A 6,695-nucleotide genomic window follows, 5' to 3' on the forward strand; every position below is an offset into this window, starting at 1 on the left:
AGGCCCATTAAACAAGTAATCAAGTAAAGAGTGTGCTTTCACACAGATAAATAGAAAGTTAGAAAAACATTTACTTAACAATCTAACAATACTTAACAATCTAGCTGACTTACACAGTAAAAACGAACTAGTAAAGGTCACTACTATAATGTCCGCCACAATACTCACTATTTTTGTGTAGTGACATTCACTACTAATTTTGTAGCGAACATCACTACCATGTAGTGAGGGTCACTATTCACAGAAATAGTGAGTATTGTGGCAGAAATTAGTAGTGACCTTCACTACTTTGTTTTTACTGTGTACAGGTTCCTCGTGGTGATTTTATGCCTTAACACTGATACATAAATATAGCAGAGATTACTATATTTATAGTACACACAGGATATAGTAGTAAAAATGTACAGAAGCAGGTCATGAGTCTGAGATAAGGTATATAGCCATATAAGGGTCTTATTATTATCAAGATGATCTCACTTATAGTATGTTCACGTTGAGCTGAATCCTCAAAAACATTTAATAACTCATGGATGCAATTACACACAACCTTGAAATTTGGCTCATTTGTAGTACTGCTTGACCCGCTAAAAATGTTTCAAAATCTTGTTGTTCAAATGTTTGACATAATATTTACGGCCAATCAAAATTTTCACAATACATTTCTTATGGGAAAGCCATATGAGTACAGTGTCCATTACAGTCCTTTCCCGAACTCGTAATGGAGCCAAACCATGTCTGTCTGTTGTTGACACCTTTGCTGTTACCAATAATCATCTGGTTGGCTTAAAATGTTAACTCAGTTGAGAAAAAATCTACTTTTAATTTTTAGCTGTTTTTCAGGATTCAGCTCAACGTGAACATACTATAGGCCAGGTGAACTTGATTAGCTAATTGTTTCTCGTCCCACCTGCATCACTTTACACCACACTGCCTCAAATTTTATTGCTGTTATCACTAAGCTATGTGTGCAAATGTTGTGATGCTAAGAAGGCTGGCTTTCATTTTTGCAGCACAGCAAACATCTCTTGCACCTCAGAAAACATGCATGCATGGTACAATCTGAGCATTGTTTGTAAAAGGCTTCAGTTGACCTTTTTAGTGGAGCATTTTGAAAAATGACATTCGATCTGCCCACATTAGAATCAAAAATTTTGTGGATGAGAAATTAGTAATCAGCTAATAGCTTCCATAGAGGAGAGGTAACACCTTCAATTCAGTAGCTAGTCTCCCAGACCCAAATGCAAAACTGAAGCGGTCTGGGTACGAGACTATTCAGTAGCTACATGACTTGACAACTATATTTACTGTACACCTCGTCGAATACTGTAGCTGAATAAAGACCTCATAGCTAAATCCCTGAATAGTTCCCTGTACTGGGGGTATATCTATGCAGTTATGGCGATTATATGGTGACCTGCCGACTTCACGACCTTCAATCCTTCGGGGTGGTATTATAAGCGCCCCTACCTCTTTGACCTTACCCAAAGAACAGCCTTGAAATAAGATTTGCCTCTTTCCTGGGATCTTTAGCTGGTGTTTCGTACTTGTACTGATCAGTCATTGTTTAAAGTATTCCTCACATCAACGCTTCACAGTATTATGCATGGACCAATCACATCTTCACACGGGAACGCCTATCAATCACGCAGTGTTCGTAGCTATGTGCATCACGTGAAGCAGAGATTTTACCAACCCCCTGTTGTAGTGCTACACATCTACAAGGTGAAGGTGTGTTGAAGACGTCGCAGCAGCTGAGTGAAAGCCACGAAAGCTTCGTGTAGCAGCAGCACCTAACCAATTTAAGCACATGATAGCTAGCTAATGGAGTGTAATTTTGTTGGTGAGTAGCTAACTAACTAAATTTAACACAATGATGAAACTTGTTATTATTATTATTATTATTATTATTAACACTTTACAGTGACCAGCACTGAAGGTCTACAGCAACATGTGCTGCAGCCTTAGGATTACCTAACCTAACTTCAAGGACTTAGACTTAATGACCTATAGCTGGAAAGGTGTAACAGAAAAGGGGCCAAAGTAAGGAAAAAAATCCCTCCAACCCCAGGATTCGAACTGCAGGTCACCCAATGTCTAGTCGGGGCCACACTCAGTCTTCCTCCAGGAGGGATGGATTTTCTTCCCTCCTGGAGGAATAACTTTCAGGAAAAAAATCCCTCCAACCCCAGGATTCGAACTGCAGGTCACCCAATGTCTAGTCGGGGCCACACTCAGTCTTCCTCCAGGAGGGATGGATTTTCTTCCCTCCTGGAGGATTTTCTTGTCTAATCGAGTCACTAAATAATAAAGCCACCTGTCTAAACTGTCCATTGTAATAAGCTAATCATGTCATTTCCCACCTTTTGAGTCAAACAGTTTAAGTTGGTGTAACAACTTTCAATTCAAGATGTAGGACCAGCTAGGTGTCCTACAGACCATCAGCACTTGTGACGAGTGTTAATAAATAAATTTGTGTATTAAATAACTTGCCTAACCAAACCACCTGCCTAATAAGGTTAGGAAAATTTACCCCCAAAACTTAGCCATAATCAGGCAGGTCTCAAAACTTACCTGTATATAGACAGGTTTCAAAACTTACCTATATATAGACAGGTTTAAAAACTGCACAAATACCTAACTATATAAATACTCTAATTGAAAGTTTCTTCAAATGTCATGTATTGTTTAAGTACACCAACCCCCTGCCACTGTGTTAGTCAGACATGGGGCCAAGTACATGAGTACTTATACTTAAGTACACTTAAGTACAGATTTGAAAGTACTTGTAGTTTACTTAAATACTTTCTTAAATTCCCCAATGTACTTGTACTTATACTCAAGTACTTTGCTAAGTACTTGTATCAAGAGTTCATAAAATAAATATATATATTATGTACTCTTGCTTGTATGTACTTGAGTACTTAAAGTACTTGTAAGTACTTGTAAGTACTGCAAACATTGTACATAGTTTGTACACAGTGGGTGTACAATGAGAATATCAAAATTGTATGAAGGTGCAGTTTACAACTTCTTGCGATTCTTCTACTGCCTTCCCCAACCTTACTGTGTATCATGTTGCCACGATTAACGATGTCGCCAATGCTGTTGTTCAAGTCAGTGCGTTTTAAGAGTTTAAGAGAGAGAATAGTTGACAATAACCAACCCCCCTAGGCACACTTACATACTACAATACACTGAATACAGCAAATATTTTACTACAGCAAAATGTACTTGTACTTTCCTTAAGTACTCTCTTGATTGCTGCTGGAGTACTTGTACTTGTACTTGGAAAATTCAAAAGTACTTGTACTTTACTTAAGTACTTTTAAATGTACTTGGCCCCATGTCTGGTGTTAGTGTCCAGTAGAAATAATCATGAAAGACTTGCATGCATGCAAGTATGCAGGGTTATTATTCTGGCAAAAGACCTGTACACATGCAGGTGTCTTACTGGGTAAGACACCTAGAGACATCTAGCCACAACTTTTGACAAACAAATTGCATACTTTGTCGGCTACAAAAAAATCCGTTACAAAAAGCCATTGTAACTAAGACATGCATTGCTAGGATTCTATAAACACCCTCAGGAATGATGTACTCAGCTGCCTTGGTGGTTATTACATCATTCCTTTGGGGCTGAAAAATTCTAGCACTTCACATCTTACCTATACCAGCAAATCCCAAGCACATCTGTGTTATACAACATTTTCTAGTTAGCTCAATTTGTATTAAAACCTACAACTTGAATGTGGGATGCAAAAGTGGCATGACGGACCATGTGAGAATGAGCAAATTGTTAGAACTTGTCTCTCATAACTGGGAGGGAAGTCCAAGGTGGGTTCTAGTGGCACCATTCAAGTAGACAGGGTTTGTTGTCATGACATACATGATTAGAAATTATGCAACAATGGAACACATGGTGCACAGCTAGAAAACAGTGCAGAATTGATGATTCTAGTCTCAATGTTGTGTTCAATGCCAATGAAGCAGTGTGCATGTGAGTGGTTGTGTTAGTTTGAATTTCCAATGCATACTTCACCAGCAATGACCGACGTATGTGCTATTTAAGGGTGTACAATAGGCATATGCTCAAAATTTTCCCAGAATACTTTCAGAAATTTCCCAAATTTTTTGCCTACAATGCTCTTCAGTGTTTCCATTATGCTTGCTTGCATTATACTTCTAGGTCAACAACATTTCTTACAATTATCTTGGAACATTTTAATCAGTGAATGCTCTGTTAGAGTATTTCACTGCAAAGTGATTGTAGTTTATTAGAGAGTATTGATCTAAGGAGCTGAATACTCTATTGCAGTTTGCTGCTCTATTAGGGAGTGTCAACCTATTTTCATGGAATTATGCCCCTATTATATACTATGAAGTATAATATATATTCCAGAAATATTTTAGTAAAATTTAATTTGAATACGCATGCCAAACAGAAACTAATATTGAACACACTACTTTATCAAAATTAATATTGATTAGCTATTTGACTGTTTCTTAGCTAATAATTTACACCTCAAGGAAATGATAATCTAATGTAACACTTCATTCTAATGCAACAGTCAGAAATTACTGATACACTCTAATAAAACAGTCACTTGTTAATTTTTGAAAGCAAAAGGATTTGGCTTAATTAAGTGTCCCTTTTTTTGCTCATCGCATAAATACAGCTGTATCATCCTACTGGGGACCTGTATTGGAGCCTGTATGATTAACATTTTGAGAGTTGACATATTTATAGCTCTGCCCTCTTCATGTATCAGCCTAGTCTACTAAATGAAAAGATTTTAACCACAACAACACCATCACATAACAAAGGTGTTGCTTAATAGTACAACAAATTACATTTTTAGCTAACTGACTGATGATACTAAATACACTAAATCTAACTGATATGCTTCATGATCAGTCAGTAATATTCTTGTCTAGGTAGAAAACAATAAGGAAATTAATCAAGCCAAAATGGCATGATCTTCAAAAAATTAATGTCTGCACTAAAGTAGCAGTGTCAAAGAGGTGGCTACAGTGGAACCTCAGTTATCCGGATTCTTGGTAACCGAACTACGGAAATGGCTGCTCTATTAGAGTAGTGACTGTTCTATTAGGGTAGTTGAAAATGCTGATATTTTAAAACTTTCTCTTATGCAGTTTTAAGGCTGTTTACACACAGTTTCAGAGATACAAACTTTTCAGGCTTATAGACAGTGCTCGAAATAGTATATTAAAAATTATCTGTCACAATGTCTGGACAAAGCAGTAAATGACCTGCCAAAGTATAAATCTGTCCTGCATCATGGTTCTAGTTTGACCTATACACCAGATTAACATATGGAGCAAGTACTGAAAGTACTGTAACAATGTCATATAATGTACACACTGTTTCTAGTCAAGTAGAGCAGGGAAACTGAAGTTTTAAGCTATTACAATGAAGTTACAAGGATCCCATAAGTCAAAGGTAACACTGGTAAACAAGGTTATAAATACATTTTATATCTTCATAGCTGACAAGTACAAGTAGGATGATGTTCAAACCTCAATGTTTGTCTGAGGTATACACCCAGTGGCTTCTGGTCACCCACAAACCATCAACAAGTTACTTAATGAAATTCCACTGTTTTTGTAAGGCTGCTCATCAGCATTCTGAGTTATCCAGACACTATGTCTGGACAACAATTAAATTGACTGGAAATTGTCCGGTTGTCGGACGTTATTTCGAGCACTGCTTATGGACCACCCCTGGTCCCAAAGTTCGAATAATTGAGGTTCCACTGTACTAACTACCTGTATAACTCCAAGAATTTCAAAATGACGAAATTTACTATCACTGAATCAGATCATCTGCAAGTTATTATAACTATCTTGTACTATAGTTAATTAAATACTATATATACATTTTTTAGTGTAAATACTAAGCCTGAGTCAAATATGCTCAAAATTTTGCCCAAAATGCTTTCAGGAATTTCCCCATATTGTCACCCATAATGCTCTTACAGTATTCCCATTATGCTTGCATTATGCTCCTAATTAAGTTAGCAACATATGTCACAATTATCTTAGAACATTTTAATCGGTGAATGCTCTATTAGAGTATTTCACTATAATGTGACTGTTCTATTACAGAGTAGTGATCTAAGGAGCTATGTACACTGTACAATGTATTTGAGTGTTCTATTGCAGTTTGCACTGACTGCTCTATTAGGGAGTCTATTTTTATGGAATTGAGCTCTCATATAATTATACTTTGCCTAATATGCCAGCATTATGTTGGCATAGTACTCCAGCCTATTAGCTATGCTTTTATTATGATGGCATATTTGACGTAGGCCTAATAAATACATTTGCATGTATTAATTGGCTATAACCATATATACCATCAAATAGAATCCACACAAGTGTATTATAATTAAATTTATGAGTTCAATTACTGCCACTGTACATTTACTAGTTTATCAATATACAAGGTTCATTCCCTTCTGCTCTTATACTTGACACAGAAAATCTTGCTTGCTGTACCTTATACAATGTTTTCTAGTTGAACTGGAAGAATTTATTTGTAAACAATAATTAAGAGTAAACAGGCAATGTGTAATACTTCATTAGTAGCAGTTCTGAAATAAATGAAAAGAAGTAACATAACTATGGTAACTGCCAAGTTCAAGGAAGACCAAACTTTCGTGTTTAACTATTTT

Source organism: Dysidea avara, chromosome 4 (genome assembly GCF_963678975.1).
Source record: "Dysidea avara chromosome 4, odDysAvar1.4, whole genome shotgun sequence".
Taxonomy (NCBI): Eukaryota; Metazoa; Porifera; class Demospongiae; order Dictyoceratida; family Dysideidae; genus Dysidea; species Dysidea avara.